Source organism: Simochromis diagramma, unplaced genomic scaffold, assembly GCF_900408965.1.
Source record: "Simochromis diagramma unplaced genomic scaffold, fSimDia1.1 OVJJ01000603.1, whole genome shotgun sequence".
NCBI classification, from domain to species: Eukaryota; Metazoa; Chordata; class Actinopteri; order Cichliformes; family Cichlidae; genus Simochromis; species Simochromis diagramma.
In genome coordinates this window covers 20,652,357-20,671,605 of record NW_024387414.1, presented here as the reverse complement: position 1 = coordinate 20,671,605, position 19,249 = coordinate 20,652,357, and the positions used below count along the sequence as shown (strand labels likewise).

The 19,249-nt window shown below is 39.4% G+C and overlaps 1 protein-coding gene across 2 annotated transcripts in view; it reads right to left on the bottom strand.

Annotated features, from left to right (window-relative positions):
• Positions 1 to 19,249, bottom strand: part of apba2b (amyloid beta (A4) precursor protein-binding, family A, member 2b) — a 69,931-nt gene that overhangs the window by 41,120 nt on the left and 9,562 nt on the right. For both annotated transcript variants that reach the window (XM_040012012.1, XM_040012013.1), the window contains exon 2: positions 10,799 to 10,849. The gene's annotated coding sequence lies outside the window, so the exon portion shown is untranslated. The remainder of the gene's footprint in view (positions 1 to 10,798; positions 10,850 to 19,249) is intronic.

The following is a 19,249-nucleotide window of genomic DNA, read 5'->3' as shown; positions in this document are numbered from 1 at the left end:
TGATTGCTCCCTTTGTGTATTTAAGCCCTGTGTTTCTTAGTGTCTGTGTCGCGATCTACCGTTTATTTTGCTGTGTGTTTTGTCAATCCGCCGGTGTTAGTTTATTTTTGACCTTTTTCCCAGTTATGTTATGTTTGAGTTCAGCATTAAAGCTGTTTTGGTTTAAGTTCTGTCTCCGGAGTCTGCACCTTGGGTCCTATTCCTGTCTGCACACAGCCACACCTAACAGGTTCAATATCGATACGAGTATTGTTGCACCCCTAGTATCTTCCCCTCTTATTTTGTTGGTGCTGCACTTTGAAAGAGTCTATACAACAGTTTTCAGTTCCAAATCGACCTTGAAAGTCAAAGATGACATGAAGGATATTGCAGAAGAAATATTGGTTACTCAGTAGGCTTATACAGGCCCACTATGCTTTCTGAATCAAAAACATCCTCTTTCTGTCTTTTTTTCACAAAGAGCATCCTGCTCATATAAAATTAGCCGAACTGGACAAATTAGAGAAGAGCAAAAATGAAGGCAATACCGTAAGGCAAACAACGTGGGCTTTGAACTTCTTTCAGACTTTACTAAAAAATGTAAAAATTAAACTTTCATTTCTTTAAGAAGGCCTCACAGAATACTGAATATTTGAGGGAGTTTTGCAGATCCATGTGGACAAAAAAGGGGAGCACCAGCAGCTACGGAGGGTTTAAACTGCTGTGTGAATGAGCCTCAGGTTAACTGTTCATGGGATTTAATGCAGGGCTCAGAATTTATTTCAGCAGATAATGTCTTCAAAGGTGTTGTAAAAGCCATTGGAAGGGGAGGAAAAAGTGGAAAGAACACACAATCCCCCGGTTTCAACTAAAGAGCAGCACATCTTAGCATATTCTGATAATAAAAGAAGTGTACTAATACGAATCTCGAAACTGATTAATTTGCCATAAAACGTGACAAGAATTTTATCATGGATTTCACTGTGGCATTAACACAGGAAACAAGAGCCGCTGGAGAGAGATGGGGAGAAAAAAATTCTTGAGGAATGAAAAAAATCCCCTTGGCTTGACAATATTTCTGAAAAAACAAAATTCCAGCCCCTCTATCTGCAGCCCTGGGAGGGGTAACGGCTTCAACAGGGGGGGTTCTGTTTCCTCGGGGGTAACCAGCAGTCAGATGAGTTACCTACCTTACACCAAAATCTGAGAGTCACTGCTGAAATATAAACAAAAATTAGAAACCAAAAAACTTTGTCTGAAAGCTCAATAAAAGTTTAGTTTATACAATGATTTAAAAGCAACAGAGCTCTCAGATTAACCTCTTATCTCTTCTAAGTCTCACATAGTATTGAAGTAACTACTGACAAGCTCTCATTTTACTGGTTACACATCAAATGGAAAAACACACTCAGTAAATGTAGTTGACACAAAGTAGCTGCCTCTGGTAACGTGGAGGTCTAAACAAACTAAGTTAGTGTGCAGAAAACATTCTTGTATTGGCAGCGATCCACTTCCAACCTACTTGCAGAACTTTTTGTGCCAGCTGAGCTAAATAAATGACCGTCCTGCGGCTTTGTGCCTACGACTAATTCAAAGCCACTCTGATATTCAGTACTCAGGATTCCCTCTAATGTAATGTTGCTTCATTATAGCGTGGTGAAGCCACAACAACAGATGGGAGATATGCTTGTTCTGTGCAGGAAGGCTGTCATTAAACAACCACAGAAATTAGTGTGCTTATGCAATATTTTGGCTTTTAAATAAAGTATAACTTCAAAACGAATTCTGAAACTTTAAAAAAATGATAATAAATGCAGCTTCTCACATATGCTGTGCACATTTTAGTGCGCAGTTGCATGCCGTCTGTTGCCTTTGATTTGTTCAAAAACACTTGAATTATGATTCAAAACGATGCAGCGTTTCTGATCTTTATGTCTTTGAGTCGACAAACTGCCTTTTTGAAACTTGTTCCGTGTCATTACTACACGTAAATACAACCAGAGCAAGTGATCATCATGCGGGTTTACTCACAGTGAGTACATCTATGATCTGGCCAGGTGGGTCGTAGGGCTACACTGACCTACATTTTAAGAAAGAAGATGAAACACTGTTTCATAAAGATTGCCTGGCGACAAGCCCAGCTTGCAGAGAGCTAAACACAGCTAAATGGCCCCAGAGGGAGACAGATACTGGGGCAATTTCACAGGGTTTAATTGAAGCTGCCAACTGGGTTTGGTTACTGATGAGAAGGAATGAGTTGAGAGAGATGAACTTGGTGGAAAACAGGAAAAGCAGCCCTGACATCCCATCAGCTCCCATTCATGGTCGGGACTGCCACCGTGCACCCACATCACTGGCAGGGAAAATATTTTGACTTGGATGCAATGAGAAATTCTCCGCGCTGCTCTTTCCCTAACAGGCTGAAAGCTGACAGCAAAATATATGGGGTTCAATGTAGCTGCACATGGGGATGTTGCTAATTAAAATATATGTTTGCAGTCTTGGCTGATTAAATTCGTTATATTCTTGTCCATGCTCTGTCATTAACAGAACTAGAAATGAGTAGAAAGAAAAAAAGAGAAAGGCGAAAGTGATCTTTTTTTCCTTTATAAATTGGGAAAAATATAATTGGAATTTAATTGATAAATTAGGATTTTACCCTTTTGATTTCTATATAAGTATGTATTATAATTACACAGTTAAATAATAAATACTAACATTAATTTGAGGAGGAGTAGGTCATTTTTATTGCTTAGACTTTGGCTATGGACATTATTAGGAGTCTGCCACACACTGACCTGCCATTCCTCTTGTGTTATCTCTGAATTGCTCCCAAGCTGGCACAATGCTCCACCTGATCCCTCAGTCAGAGGTTTTTCACAGTCCTTCTTGATGTTGACCCCTCTTCTCGGCCCTATAATCCTCATTCTTTGTCAACTTCTAATCAACAGCGGCTGTTCTTCAGCAGTGTTCACTCTCTTAACTTCTGTCAGGTCTTTTCAAATCGCAACGCCGGCCACGGCTGGAAGACTGTTGAGCCAGGTAACCTTTTGTTAATTAGCAGCAGTAATGGACATTTGACAGTGTCCTCATAATTGGATTTAAGCTGGACAATACACCGCAGCATCAACTCTATTCACCAAGAGACAGCTCGAATATCAGACCACAGCAAAAACAGAGTGTACTTCTGCTCCCACAAAGCTGTCTCGCACATTGACAGAATCCTGAGGAAAATGCTAATAATATTCATAGGATTCAGTGATGGCCATTGTATTCAGTGACAGTGCAGAAAAGAGCGAGCAATATTGGGCAGGGTAATATCGCCTTATCTTGTTGAGAGAAAGACAGACTGAGCGGTAACGGCCAGGCCCGCTAATACAGTTTGGAGTCAGGCACATGAAATAACTTCTGGGTTCAGTCAATCACAATCACCTTCGGGGAAAACAGGAGAGAAATATTCATTCCATCAACCCCAGCCTGCCTTTCTCACCTTTTTCCCCACATCTATGCAGAGTTTGATGGAAATGTCTCGAAAACAACACGTCTAAGTGTTGACTAAAATTAACTGTAAATTGAGGGCAAGCTTTCCAAAGGGTCAGTGTTTGCCAGTGGGTGTGTGTATTGGGGGGGGATGCTTTAATGTTTTTCATTTCTTTGTTTTGCACTGATTCTATTTGCAAGCCCAGCTTGCATGCCTGCACATCCTGAAAAGCACCATGCGAGCACGCTGCTAAGCTTTGTGTGGGTTTTTGTTTGCTTCGAGTATCACTGGCCAGCCGATAGGCCGAGGATTAATCACTGAGACAGCGCCTGCTCGGCCACGCAGAGGAGCGGCGGCACTCCCGAAAGAACAAAAGACAGTCAGATGACACACAGACAGGCTTGGTTTTCATAATCAGTGCAGCCCCGTGTTGCACTGACATTTTATTTATCTGTGTGTGCACACGTGTGTGTGTGACCTGCCACTTGACACAGTATCTCTAGTTTGGTGCATCTGACTGCCTGTCGTACTGCGTGTGTATGCGCGCGTGTTCGTTATGTGTGAAACTGTCACATCAATCCTCTCGAAGCAGTGGAGGTTTCAGCGGGGGGTCACACCTCTCAGCATCTTTTATGCTTTACTGTACCCAAGGGAAACGCACAGAGTCAGGCTGGAAGATTGAAATCTGGCCACCTCCACTCCACTTAGACACAAACTATATTTTCTGTATTCCCCAGCAACTGCTTTTATTTTACAAACTTTAGCAATTTCTATTCACACGTGTTGCACAATCTACAAAGTATTTTGCTTTTTAGAAACTTACAGCACATCTGCGAGTTCCTTCATATCAGCTATAAAGCTATGCTAATAAGGTTAGGGTGTCTTTTCGAATGTGGAAGTTTGGAGAAAACAAGGAGACGATAATTACAGCAGCAAGCGCAGGAGGCAGGCCCGCTATGTAATAATGTATGATTCGAAGCTATTTTAAGACTGTGAATTGCTAAACCTAGATTTCTTTGGGGAAATCTCACTCACATTGCTCAGTAGAAACTATGCCAAGTAGGAGCACAGTCAGTGGCTCGTTTTTGGTAATCAGGCTGGATCTGGCTCTGTGTTTTACCTAGAATAGGTGGGGAACATGTTTCTGCAATATTTGGAGTTGGTAAGCTGTGTCTCGTCATTGTTGTCATGGCTTAAATAGTGGATATGAAGGCAGGACATGCAGGTAACTGAGAGTAGGCCTGATTACAGCTGTCTCCAGCACCACTTTCTCTCCCCCTCCTATCTTAGTGAAAATCCTCAGCATGTCTAAAGATAGAAAACTGGAAATTACACCAAGATCAAATGAGCTGTTAAGGATTTCATGTTTCTCTTATGATTAATTAATACCTAAACTTACTAATACCTCCTGAAAGGTCAGAGTCACAACACATTCACATAAAATATGATGTTGATTTAGAATCATTGCATGAATATGAGGGACATTTTTAGATGATTAATCCCTGATGAAGATTGTTTAAACGTTTAATTTCTTTCTAGTTCATCCAAATGTTTTTAACCTCTGCGGCAGATGTAAAGCAACAAATAAGCCGGTGTTTGGGTTTGCGTCTTCCTTAATGATCAGTCTGATGACCATTTTCAACCTGCAGATTCATTACTTTGTCAACATGTCAGCAAAACAAGCAATTAGAGACAAACATGATGTCTGCATGATGTCAACCAACCCAAAAACCAAACATTTATGATCATGTAAAATAGTCATTTATTTGAATAAATAGGAATAGCAATGCCATTTGAAAATAGACAGAAAAAAAGCCTGATATAGTTTTAATTTCTGACAACAATCGTGTCTATTGACTAATGGATTATTATTGTTATTTAAATTATTATTGTTATTATTATTATTACTATTATTAGCTTTCTGTGATTAACGGTTAAGAATAATTCATATTCAGCCATTTTATTTATTTTCCCTTTAAGGCTGCCCTCCTTTTAAGTCACTTTTTTTCTAATTGGCTGCCTCTCACAAACAGGAGGGTTGAACAGCAGGCGAGTGGGGCTTCTGCTCTCACTGCCAGAGCTACGTACTTAACATGACCGTATTAAGGAAAATCTGTTTTCCCTGACATCATATGGAGCCAAAAGTAGAAAAAACTGTCAGGAACATTGTGCACATCATTTTTCAAAACCAGTTTTACAGAATATATATGTCAGCAAATATGGAAAAGCACCTCCAAGCACCTCTCTTAGCTGTGCAGGATTGAACAGACTGAACAAGAATGAATTTTGGACCATTTTTAAGATGTTTTGAGTAAATGCTTCTCTTCAGGTACTCTCACACTGATAAGTCCTTAAAAAAGTGATGTTATATTTTCAATAATTTAATTAAATAAACAAAACAAACTGTCTGTCCGATTCTATTTCCAGGGTTTACATGGATGCCCAGCTAGCAACCCTGCAATGCACTAGCTGACTCAAATTGCACATGCAACCATCCTTAAAACTAGTCTAATACTTCAGTTCCCTCTTTGGTTTAAAATCCATGGATTTCCCATAAATACTGCAGACACAGAGAGTCCCAAATGCTACAGCAAGAGCAGGCAGCATAAATGAATGTCCGCTGCTGTATGTGCACATGAATCTAGAGTAACGTCTCCCAGTTAAAAGAAAGCAATGTATAATACATTTCAATAACCTCACTGCTCTACAGTAATAACTGCATCAGAAAAAAAAGCAGTATTTTCTTGCATTAAAAAACACACACATAAAATCCGAATATGCATAAACCAAAGGTAAGTGGAATCTAAATTGCCAGACAGAAAAATATAAGCAGGATTATTAATAAAAACACAGGCTTACAATGCACAGATATATCACCGAGAAGACTAGCAAAAATGAATAAAACACAGCATTGCATCCACCCTTTATTTTCTCAATGATATGCCTGTTTCCCATATTTTATTGCAGCTACTGTTATCACAGCCTGCTCTATTAATGCATGTCTCTATTGCTGCTCTTAAGATTATCTCCCCTCTAGCATGCTGCAAACTGATGTGGGATAAATTGGCCTTCCTCTGGGGTGAGAGTTAACATAGCAACTGTTATGTATGCAAAAAGTAAAGGGAAGTTTCTCCAAGCATAATTACGTATGTTTAAAAATCAAGACTCTGGTAATAAATGTGGAATTATATTCTAATTGATAATGTTTATGTTCCATCAACCTTTACAAACTGAACTGTCATGCTTTTATCTTTATACAAAATGACAGATAAAAGGAGGTGGGGGAAAAATCAATGCAAGGATGGCAGCTTGCTGATACACTGCCTCAGTCACTTCATTGTGGTGTGCTGAGTACTAATTTCACTCTCCGGGGATGGAGCCAAGAATCATAAGAGACAGCAAGAGCAGAGGAAGGTCTGACGGGGCTCAGCAAGACAGGCTGACCACAACAGAGGCACACGCAGCACTGATCCAGAAATCTGGATTATTGCATCTCTCATTTGAATCCCCTTACATCACATTGCTGTCTCTGGTCGCTAAAACAGCACTGCAGATGTTTTAAAGGTTCCTACCGCTGCCCTCTGGATCAAAGCAGTCAACTGGATGCTAACCAAAGGTTCAGGTTCAGCGTTTTGTATTTGACCATGCACTCTGATTGTATGTTAACCATTAGAAATACAGTGGTGAATAAAGTCGTGACATTATCGTCACACTATTTTGTTTGATTCTTGTTTATGCCTCTTCTGAATAGAGCCCATGTTTACTTTTTCAGTTAATATTCAGAAAATAAATTTTATTTTATAACACAGAATACTGACAGCGATTAAGACTGTCCACACAATTAAGAAAATAAAATATTTATTTACATTTAAGACTTTCTTTTTAATTTTAACCAAATATCTTCGGCTGGGGTTAAAATTGCAAGGCTTGACTCAGCTGTAGGAATGCTCCTGCATATAAGGCTCTAACCAACCATCTACCAACACAGTGATAAATAAATATAGAGGGGTGTTTAATTTCCTCAAGAACAAATACGGATTTGTTTATTAAATGGTAAAAAATGACAGTAAAATATGTAGACGTCATTTAGGTAAGGTAACATAAAATGCTTTAATTAAATGAGAAAGAAAATATGAACGAAGCCACATGATGCTGATGCCGTGACAGTCTACTGTGAAACCCTGTTTTGAACGCTTGCAATCACTTGAGAGGAAGGGGCGGAGCTGGCTGTGAAACTGCCTGCTCATTGGCTACTGACTTGCTACTGACAAACCATTAGCAAATGAGCATATGGTTTCATTTGGAAACACAGCATCACCAAGATTTTCAAAACAGAATTTTTTTTTTCTTGATTATGATTCAAAACAAGTGACTGAGTCCATAAACTTAACAGGAAAATCTTTGCAGAGGCCAAGACAGAAAGCAGTTTTCCCATAGACTTCTATAGGACCAGAAGTCTTTTTGCAGTCATAGCTATCACCATCTGGTGGCCTTCAGATAGAATGTAGGTTTAAGGCACATTTTTCTGACCTGGAAACTTCATCCATGTTTTTTTTCTTACCATCTATGAGTGCTATCTAAAGCGCTAAGAGAAAACTAGAATCTCACTCACCAAAACTGAAGTGCAGACTTCTGTGATATAAAACAATCAATGAATAGTCAAACAATCCATTAAAATTGCTCCAGTAGCACACACACACACATACCACCCCTAACTCAGGAAATATATATACTGTCACCTCAGAGTTGTTATGAAGGGTGAGGCTGTCCATAGAGGACATTTAATATTTTCCACCTGGCTGTAAATGTGCTTGACAAAAAAGTCTATGGAGATGCCATTTTTGCCACTGCCACTGGCTTCATTTTACCCATTGCATCCACAATCACCAGCTTTAGTCACCTGTTAATAAAACATCCCTGCTGAATGTGCATGTTTTTGTCTTTTCAGGACCCTTTCATCCCACCTGATGAGTCTTTCGGTTTGTACCCTGAGTAAAACACACCCACCTCACCTGCTTCCAGCTGCTCACCTACATCGTCTCTACTGAAAGGTCTTTCTTTAGGGGAAACTTCAGGAAATGTGCCCTAATGAGATTTTAGCCAGAGCCAAAGGAAAATTACCAGTGCTGTTAGAAATGTATTTCATTTCTTGTTTTTTTTTTTAAAGAAATAAAAGGAAAATGCATAAATGAATGCAGACTCTACAGTGAACTCACTGCAGGTAGTCAACCCAGATAGGCTGATTCTGAGCGAGCGTGCATAGATACACAGTAGATTCTTTGCAGTATTCAGATAATTGCAGGCACTATGAAGAGCAGAAGAAAGGAAAAAATACAAATGATTCTTTACACAGTTAACAGCATATGTGATGACAGATGTGACAGTGTGCCACCAAAATCCCGTCATGATTTAGAGGTTAGTTATCTGAGAATTTCACAGTATTGTACCACAGAACCAGTGTACATATTAATGATTCTTTGTCCTTCCCATCGTCTTCAAAGGATTTAATTAGTAAGGTACAACAGAAAGATAGCACTCTAAACGCACAACCCTGCAATGCATTGGCTGACTCTAATTGCACCCATCATCAAAGAGGTCTAAAGCTTCAGCTCTTTATATTATATATAGTGCAGATAAAGTTAGTCCCAAGGGGCAACCTCTGTGGCCAAAGAAAAAATCTCCAGAGCCTCCCATTTATAAACTCCCTAACTCCTTCATTCAACACTAAGGGGGATGAATTATTTTATGAATATGATTTATTCCTTTGCATACTGGACGTAAGGGTGTGGCCTCTTTTATTGAAAGGTGCCCATCTTTTCTCTCTCTATGAAGACTCTTAATTTTAGACTGACTGTGGAAGAGAGAGTCAAAATCAACAGTAAACATCATATAAGAGGACAACTTGACATGGACAGGGGACACTGGTTAATGATGGATGACATTCAAGTGACTACAATAACAAAGACTGTAATACACTGTTGAGTGTCAGGATGATACAGAGCTCTATTAATTTCCCTCCCTACAGGAGAACAGTGCTGTGCCAGGGAGGATGAATATTCTAGCAGATAATTAATAAATGATGAGGAAAGGCAGTGTTGAGAGGCTCACAACACTTTGAATTGCTCAAGTATTCTTACATCTTCCCCTCTTCACCCCTTCTTATGGTATGTCTTCAGTGATGTAGTCCCACAATGCTCCTCCTTCGCCTTCATCAGCACAAAATCTTTGCTCACTTTCTCCGTCTCCAGCTTGTATTTGTGAATATTTATCAAAGTATTCTTCTAAAACAACTTTAAACTCAATAGCGTGAGAGACGGTGCTAACAGGTTTAATCATCAACAGTAACGACACTCAGTCAGTACAGCTGCTGAATTCAAAAACTCCACAGCGACAAGGTGGTAAATGAAGCAAAACTGCACTCTTCTTTATAGCTTTACCTTGCGATATAAAGAACCTTGAGGCGACATTTGTCTTGCCATATAAATAAAAATGAAAGTGAAATGAAAAAGCACAGTTGTGTAAGTCTTGTGTGACAGTTTACTCTTTGTTTTTGAGTCAGCCGTAACCAAAAGACGTGTCAGCTATGGCTGTGTTATAGTTTGACATCAGTTAATGGCCTTAATTCATACAAATGCTGAGGCTGTTTAAAGTGTGCGAATCCTCTGTGTGAAACTAAACCCTTGTGTCTACATACAAACCAATTTGCTCCTCGTGGATCAGCTAACGGTTGGTTGCGAGAAGACACTGCAGGCTTCGGTTGCCTAGGCAAACCTCTAATGTATTTACCTCTCCCTCGTATGTAAATCAACGGTGTCTTTCACTCTCTCTTGGTGTCACTTCCTTCAATCGCCTCAAAATCAAGAAAAGTTTTACTTGATTTGCACATTTGCAGCATTAAAATGAACAAAGGCTTTAAAACAATAGATCCAAGCTTCAGGATACATTTAACAATTAGTTAAAGACAACAAACCACCAGAATAACATTTCTTCACCCTCCTCTTTCTTTGTTATTCCTTCTTATTCCCTCCTCTACTCATTGTTTGTGTCTACAACTACAACCTCAGTGGACATCCAGGCAAGTTAAGGAGCTCTCAAGGGTTCATTGTTATGCTTTTCGGTTCAGTTCCCAGCTTAGAGTCCAAATGTAGCAGCACAAAGAAGGCTGCAATATTGGACATACTATCATCTTTTTATTATTGCAGTGCACATTCTCCAAGTCTAAGCTGTCTCACCAATTTGGTAGGATGCTTCATGTGGCTCCATAAGAATTTCCTCCCACACTCCCCAGTATACCATTACAATATAATAACCTGCCAAGGCATAGTAAAGAAAACTTACTGATATCTTTAAGTGGGCAGAGCAGCTCTAGCATTTGGTTCAAAGGAGGACCTGAAACACAAAAGGAGAAAACTAAGCATCAAACTGACAAGCCACATGAAAGACACAATCCAGCGGGAACACTGAGCTTTGATTTCTTTCTCCTGTCAGGATGCACAGAGAATTAGGGGGGTGGTGATGATGTCAAGCAGGGGTTGTTGGGTCAGAGAGGTGATACAGCATCCGAGAGCGGCCGGCTGTCACTGGACTGAAAATAAGGGCTCAACAGCAGAGGTTTTTGCAGTTGAATGAAAATACGGCATCCAAAAATTTAGAACCTCTTTCAATTTTTGCTATTTAGGGAAATCGGTTTAGGTTGAGATATAAACATTTTGAATATATACATATAAATATCTATCTATATATATATATATCTATATCTATATATATAGAGAGATATCTCTCTCTCTCTCTCTCTCTCTATATATATATATATACATATATATATATGTGTGAAGGTTCCAAAAGGCTTGTATAAACATTTGTATATTTGTATTTGTACAGTATATAGGCATCTCCACTGTGGTATAATCACAGCATCTGCTCTCAACACCGCACCTAAACTTCAGGAAATACAACAGGAGTGCAAATTTCAAACAAATATGTAACAAATTAAAACAAAATATGTATGTACAGTTTTTCAAGGTTTGACCTCGGGTGCTAACAATGAAGCTCAAGGTCAAATGCTTAGTATATTGTTGTGAAATTTGAAGACGATCCATACAAATTGTGGGTAATATAAAGCTTTTTTCAATTTTATTTATACAGGAGAAGATCAAGGAGCTTTATATTTCAAGGTAAAGAAAATCAATAGATTTAATTACACAACGAGATAGGAAAACTGTAAAGTAAAACTTATGCTAGTCTCAAGGTTTTAATTTTATTTAGCAAAAAGCTCAGAAAGAAAATAGAGCTATCAAACCAACGACTTTTCTCTACAGGCAGAGGTATGGATGTGGCAAGACATACTGGATCAGCAACATTAGCTCAGCTGCAATTTCTCCCCAAATCAGCTGGGTTTTACCATCTGCTGCTAAGCCTAACCCACATGTCACATCTCGTGCTCACGGCCTGAGTCCTTCTTGTGACAACTTCAGGGTTGCTGTCCTCACTTAGCAGTTGGATCAGATCAACTGTAAAACACACCACACACACACACACACACACGCACACACACACACACACACACACTGCTGGCATCAGTATAATGGCTCCTTCACGACAGTCAGTGGGGGATGTGCTGATAAAAGCAAGAGGGGTCAGAAAGAAGGTGGTCAGGCACCGGTGTGTGTAATATGTGATGAAGTCAGCAACGGCGGCACTTCTATGCCAAATAAAATAGAACAGCTCAAGAAACCAATGCAATAGGTACTGTTGAACAAGATGTACTAAAAATGCTTCAAAACAGCAGGTTTCAAACACTCTTAAGTCCTCACACAACATATCTTGTTGATCTCGCAAAAGTTGCACAGACAGAACGAAGACAGGAATAAATTAGTCTTTTGAACTGCAAGTGAACACTTAGTGAGTCACTCTTCTAAAGAAACAAAGTTTAGCAGACACATGGGAGAAGAGATGAGCAATACCTGTGCGAAAGGCAGAAGACAAAGGAGCTACTAAAATAATGTGAGGAAAAACAGACACTGTATTTATTCTGTGATTTGTTCTGAAATACAAAGGATACATTCGAGACAATTTTCTCATTATCTGTGGCAGCACACGCTTGTAATTTGTACTGTGCTCGTAATGAAATTGCTTTGAATTTCTAACTCTCTAAAGGTTTTTCACAAAATAAACCATGACATGCTTCACCTAACCTTGACCAGGGTGAAACCCAAACTCAGTCTTAGTCCTCACATGGTATCAATCTCCACTATTTTTTGTGCCCACAACGACACAAATACATGCATGTTAGCAGTGAAAGTGTCTCTTCCTTTTTAGCACAGCTTACAATGGCTCCTCTCCTACTTGCATGCAGCCCTGAGGCTTGTTTTGGTCCCAAAAGTCCAACTCATACTGCAGCACACTGCAGTGTTAAAGACAAAACCCTCAGCAGATCACACTTCGGGCCAATCAGGGGAAGAAAAACAAACCTCCAATAGCAGACAAAACTCAAGTCAGCAGCAATCTAGGAACCTTGGACTAGTGTAATTCCCAGAACCATATTAACTTAGGCCAATGTGATCCAGTGTGGCAAGAGCACATGTTTTTCAGTTTCTTACATAAGCAATACTTTTCATAAATATTTGCCTCTCTTGTTTCTGCTTTTCTTAATTGCCTTATCAAAGCCATACAGCTCTAAGTACAAATTGATTTACTGTAAAGTAATAATTGTTTGTGAGCATTCAACCCAGAAATTAGAAGGGCAACTCTATGCACATGCACTCGTGACTGAATACTAAATACATATTTTAAGGGCATTTATTTTTTATGGCATTACAAGACACCTCCCCACCAGCTGTAAGTCTTGGAAATTAGATGGAAATTAGCCTACATAGCCACTCTTCAAAGGTAATGGTGGGCTTGTTTAGTGCAATTAAAAACGGTCATGCTTTGCCCTTATTCCAAGAGTCGTTACTATTTAAGCAGTGTTATTTGTCTGTACTCAGTCTCAGCACTGCACTATGTAGAACAGCACTTGTTCAAACTCTTCAATGTAAGTAGTGGCTCACACTGTCAAAGGTTGGTAAAATAACCATGCAACTTCAGAGATTTGATTTCCGCTAGCTGAGCGTGACATCGCCTGGTGGTAATACAGAGCAATCAGGCTTAAACCTGTATGAGAAAAAAAACTGGAGGGAACAAACATGCCAACAGAAAATGTCAAGTTCCCTTTGTTTTGACAGCCGCGAACCTCTTAGTTTATCCAGAGACTTTGCTCTTCTTTCAGTTATTCACATGACAGTTTTACTTTTGACACGAATGACAGACTGTTTGACAGCACAAAGAAGAAATTTCAAAACGGCATTTTGCCCAGAACTCTGACACAGTTAATATTCGTAGTAAGGCTGCAGCTACTAAAATGTAAAATGATTTGCTGTTGATTGAAGTCACTGCAAAAATTATTAAGTAGGGCTAAAAGCAGTAGATAGCCAGTGAACCTCAATATTACTCATATGTTGTATGGGTGAACACAAGCAAACGCACATAAAAGCAAGCTGACAGCTTTACAGCATCCTTGAAGCCACACCCACACATCCACTCAGAGCTCATCTCCAGCAGGAAATCTACCCCACTGATCTCCATCCTCCCTTCCTCCTCTATCATGAAAGGTAAAAAACATACATTATGCTCACTCTGAAGCCTCGCATGGGCCTCTCCTTGGTTTTAGCATCCCATCAGCACACAGGTTTGCTCACACCACGCTTCCTTGACCTCCTTTTCCACAACAACAACTAAGCAATCCTTTCTGTCTTGCAGACCTAAGGCACCTAAAGATTGAACAGAGGGTGAACTGAGTGGGATTTAAAGGCAGAGCACAGATAAACAAGCTGTCCTGACCTGCAGCAATGTTTAGCAGTTAGTGCTAAGCCAAAGCAAATGCTTTATTCCACCGATTCTGTTTTATGCTGCCGTATAGAGGGTTTACCATCACAACAGCGTAATGACAAAGCAGCGCTGTGAACACTGAGACAACAACTTGTGTTGTTGTTTTTAAATTCATTATCCATTCAGCTGAAACCCAGTTCTCTCATTAGTATTCCTCAGCTAACTCACGTCGACCGAGGCTGAGAGGTCAGCACAGGCAGCTCCGATTTCAGCGTGTAAGACCAAACACACATACTGTTTTTCTTTTTTTTTTTGGCGTAAGTACAGAAGCTCTTTCATGACCTTTAAGTACCTCCTGAACCACAATCAGAAGGCACGGGAAATTCTCTGATGCAGTGCATCTGCAATTAGCTTTATCTAGTGTAATACACATTCAGGGTTTCTAGTTTGTGTGTCTACAGATGCATAGTCTTTTATAGAAACCCTGAACCTTTGCTTTTTATTTTATAGTGTTCAAAATTTAACAAAAAACACCTCATTGTAGAAAGCAGCAAACAGGAAACAGAATGGTTTAGTGAAAGCTAGTCTCATATTCTGTCAGTCTGTCTGAATATTCTATTATTCCCTAAATGATCAACAGATTTTAAATGTGCAGTGTAGCAATGCAGCATTACTTACCTTTTATTCAGTTTCCCAGTGATGTGAGCATCATTTGCTTGAAGGTTGGTTCAGTGTGAGTACTCTCTAAAAGGGCGTGCACCTTTCAAGTCTGCAGTGCTACATTCAAAGTGAGGCACCAATATTTTATTTTCTACTGACTTTCTGTTCTTTTTTAGCTGCTTATCTCCGAAAAAAATGAAATCTAATTTTGAATGCTCGCAGTTTTCCAATATACAATTCCCAGTTTCTTTCCTGCCACTGAGCACACCAGCGTGCATAAAGCACAAGCGATAACCGCAGATTATATCCATGACTGCAGTCCTCATTTAAACCAGATGTTTGTGTTTTGCATTGTCCTTTGATGACTGTGGATTATATAAAGCATCCAAAATAAACCTTCAGTGTACCGTAAAATGACAACAAAAGAATAAGCACAACAACATAATCGAGGCTCAGGAGTATTACTGAAATACTGACTGTCTTTTCGGCATCCTGGCACAGCTACACACACCCAGACTTGTTGACTCCTGTCCTGTTTTTCATTCAAATGTTATTCTAAAATGTTGCAGCGTGTCGTGGGAAAACAAAAGCTAAGGCAGTCATTCCCTACCAACAACAACAACAAAATTATTGATGAGCGTTATAGATTATAGATGGCTCAGAATGGGCCTGTTTTGAGAAACAAGCCTGTGTATGATGCATAAGTAGAAGAAAAAAACGCGACAGGATTCTCAGGGGGATGATGAAATAACATAAAATATATGAAAATCCAAAGAATCTGGATTTATAATAAATCTGTCTTTTTTAAAAAAAAACAGGCTTACATGTTAATCACTGTACGTGTGATGATGTTCATGCAAATTTTCATTCAAGGCGAGATAAGGTACAGAGACACGCATATATACCCTGCAGTCATTATAGCAAGACGTTTGCTCTCCAGCGACATCTATTCAACTGATCCTTAATGCAAATATCTGCTAAGCCAATCACATGGCTGCATTTAGACATGTAGACATGGCCAAGACAGCCTGCTGAAGTTCAATTTGTGCTTCGGAATGGTGAAGAAAGGTGATTTAAGCGACTTTGAGTGTGACACGGTTAATGGTGCCAGACGTGCTGGTCTGAATTTTCACAGATTGCTGTTCTACTGGGATTTTCCCATAGCCATCTGTAGGGTTTACAGAGAAAGGTCCAAAAAAGAGAAAATATTCAGGGTGAAAATGCCTTGTTAATGCCAGAGGTCATGAGAAAGGGGACAGTAACTCAACATCATTACAACCAAGGTATGCAAAGGAGCATCTCCAAACACATCCAACCTTGAGTTAGGTGCGCTCAAGAGCAGAAAACCACTATATCTAAATGCATCCTTCCTGCTATAACACGTAACCTATAACAAAACATCCAAAGAAACAGAATGGCACTGCAGAGATGCATCAAGGAGTGTGAGTCTGGTGTATATGCATTAGGGTCTGAGGTATATTGTCATGGACAAGGAAAGTATTTGAAATCTTTTTCAGAACATCATGACAAACTATACAGTTGAACGTTCAAGACTTGAAGACATATTTTCAGTTCAGTAAATCTACGATAACTCTGTGACGTTTATGAGTCAAAATCTAAGTAAACCGATCATCAGGGTTAAGCACAACTGTCAACACTGAGTCAAGCTGGAGTTGCTGATCTCACTGAGAATAAACACGTCTTATGATCAGGTATGAAGGAAAAGAATCCTTTGTAAGTAAAGCTGCCAGCTCATCTGCGCCATTTTTATAAAAAGGTTTCAGAATTACATTGTTTTCGTCTCTCTCTCTCTCTCTTCCACTTTTTCATGCTTTTCTCCCAGAGCAAGCCTGACACTATAGATAAAACATCAATTTGGTTACGTTCCTTCAGCTTTATCACACAAACGATGAACAGTAATCTGTGCTGCCTATCAACAAACATGCGTGGCTATAGAAATAATGGCCCAGAGGCTAGCACTTTACTCCAATGCAATACAAAATCAGCCCGGCTCGCATTCATCATGCTTGAATAACAATACAAGGTTGCATTATGGAGAAAAATAAAAAACATTTACGTCTGCATCTTCTAGACAACATTGCTTTATGGAATAGCAGCTAAGAAAATCAATTTACTCAACGTGAACTTGCCTGCACATTGTAACAATGACAGCAGCAGGTGAGGCTCTCTGCACATCTAAATGCTAATGTCATGCTGCTCTTCAGACAATAGCGGTAGCTAATGAGCTGGCTTGGTGAATGCATCTAACGTCTAACTGATGACATAAGTGACAGCATACTGAGGGACAGAGCTCTTTTTATGACTCCCAACACAGCGGGACCAAATTTAAAAAGGGTGCGCCAAGGTCACACTCTAGTTCTAATCTCGGCCAAATGCTTATTATATTGTAACTCCTGGTTTTCTAATTACATCTTTTAATACCAATATTTCCACTTTTGTATGAACAAACTTGACTGTTTTTAGGAATAATTTAAATGCTCGATAAGAAGTACATGCAATTATGCATATCTCAAGCCATGTAAGTCCATACTCACTTATACTTTGGGCATGTAAGTGCATTCGCACTCAGGAACTACAGCTTCATGCAGTTCATTACAGTTAATTCTGCAATTCTCATTTAGGAGTTGAAGGACAATGTCATCAGTGGCCATGGAAATGTCAATTCTTGCTAGCTAGCCAAGACTTTCATCACACACTGACATTATATAACATCACTGTTGTGGTGTTTGGGGGTCGTGGTATGGACATTATTAACTGTAACTGTTATTTTCAATGCACCAGACTTAGTATTAGAAGTGGGATTGACAGGCTATGCTATATGGTCTGAAAATGCTGCAATAGGGATTTTTGGAATATGCACATTTGCGCAAAAAATTGAAATTCACATGTCACATAAGACAATTGTTTGCATAGTGTCTTATCATATGCACGGATACTAACAACAGTGTCTGAACTGAAACAAGGGAAAAATACTAAAAATCAGTCCGAGCTAGTCAAATACTGATGCTGGGCTCGTCTCATCCTATTTTAACATAACAGTTCGACACAGGGCATTATTATGACAATTACACAGATATCCTGTTATTACGGATTTAGAAGGGAGGTGAGATTGTGAATGGCACAATCACATGACCAACCAGCATGAAGACAGGAGTTCTGAGTCTTTTTCATTTGGACTTACTTTGGTTTTCTTCTGTTTGGTTAGGTTTAGGTTCAAAATTATGTTGTTAGGCTTCGGCAAGGAAAACACAGGCATTCACCGTTTTTTACACAAGTTAAAAGGCAAACTTCTACCATCTGCAAAATACTGCAAATGTCGTTGGCTGGCAGAGTTATGCATCCTGCAACCCTGGGAGGGTTTATTGCTATTGAAAAATAACTAAAAGGGGTATCCAGTACACGCAAGTACAATGCAAAGGCTTTAAGTCCTGAATAAGAGTCAGAATGATGACTTGGGATTATGAATGGGATGCAGAGACCTGCTGAGAGCCAGTGATGAGCAGCTTACAATGAATAAATGGAGCCCTGCTGAGCCAAAAAAGAAATTCATTACAATTTATTTTAAGGCTGTCAAGACAATATTCCTTATTGGGTTTCAACTGTATTAAGAAACCTTTTTGTAAGTATTCATTCCATTATTCACCGTGTGACAGCATTCACTACCAAAACAAGCTGCTTCTTAATTTTGGTCTACCTATGCTCTCATGTTTTTAACATCTCTGAAGGCACCTTCTTCAGTCTGGCCCAGATAATCTTATCACAGAAGAAGCACCGATCTCTGAAATAACTCTACATGGGAAGACAGTGACATATTTCATTATCAAATTGTAGCTACAGGTTGTGAACATTAAGTTAATAAACCTGCCAGTCAAAACTGTAGTCTATTTTCAGACAGTAATTACAGATCTCAGCTGTAACTTTGAATCGTGTTAAATGCTTTTAATCACCCACAAACGTTCAAATTAGGGCTGTGCGATATGACCAAAATCTCATATCCCGATATAAGAATTCTATCGTCCCGATGATGATATAAATCACAAAAATGTAACATTTTCTGTAAATTCTGTGAATCTCGGGCAGCTCGACTTGCGGGAAGTGTTTCCAGCTGCGCGTCATGTAGCTGGAGTCGAGTGTTTTAACCGATGCATGAAACTATACATTTTTAGACATAAGTTGTAAAGGCCGCCGTTTTCTTTGTGAGTATTTATTACAATCCTGAAGTAGTTAGCCTGTTCTAACGTT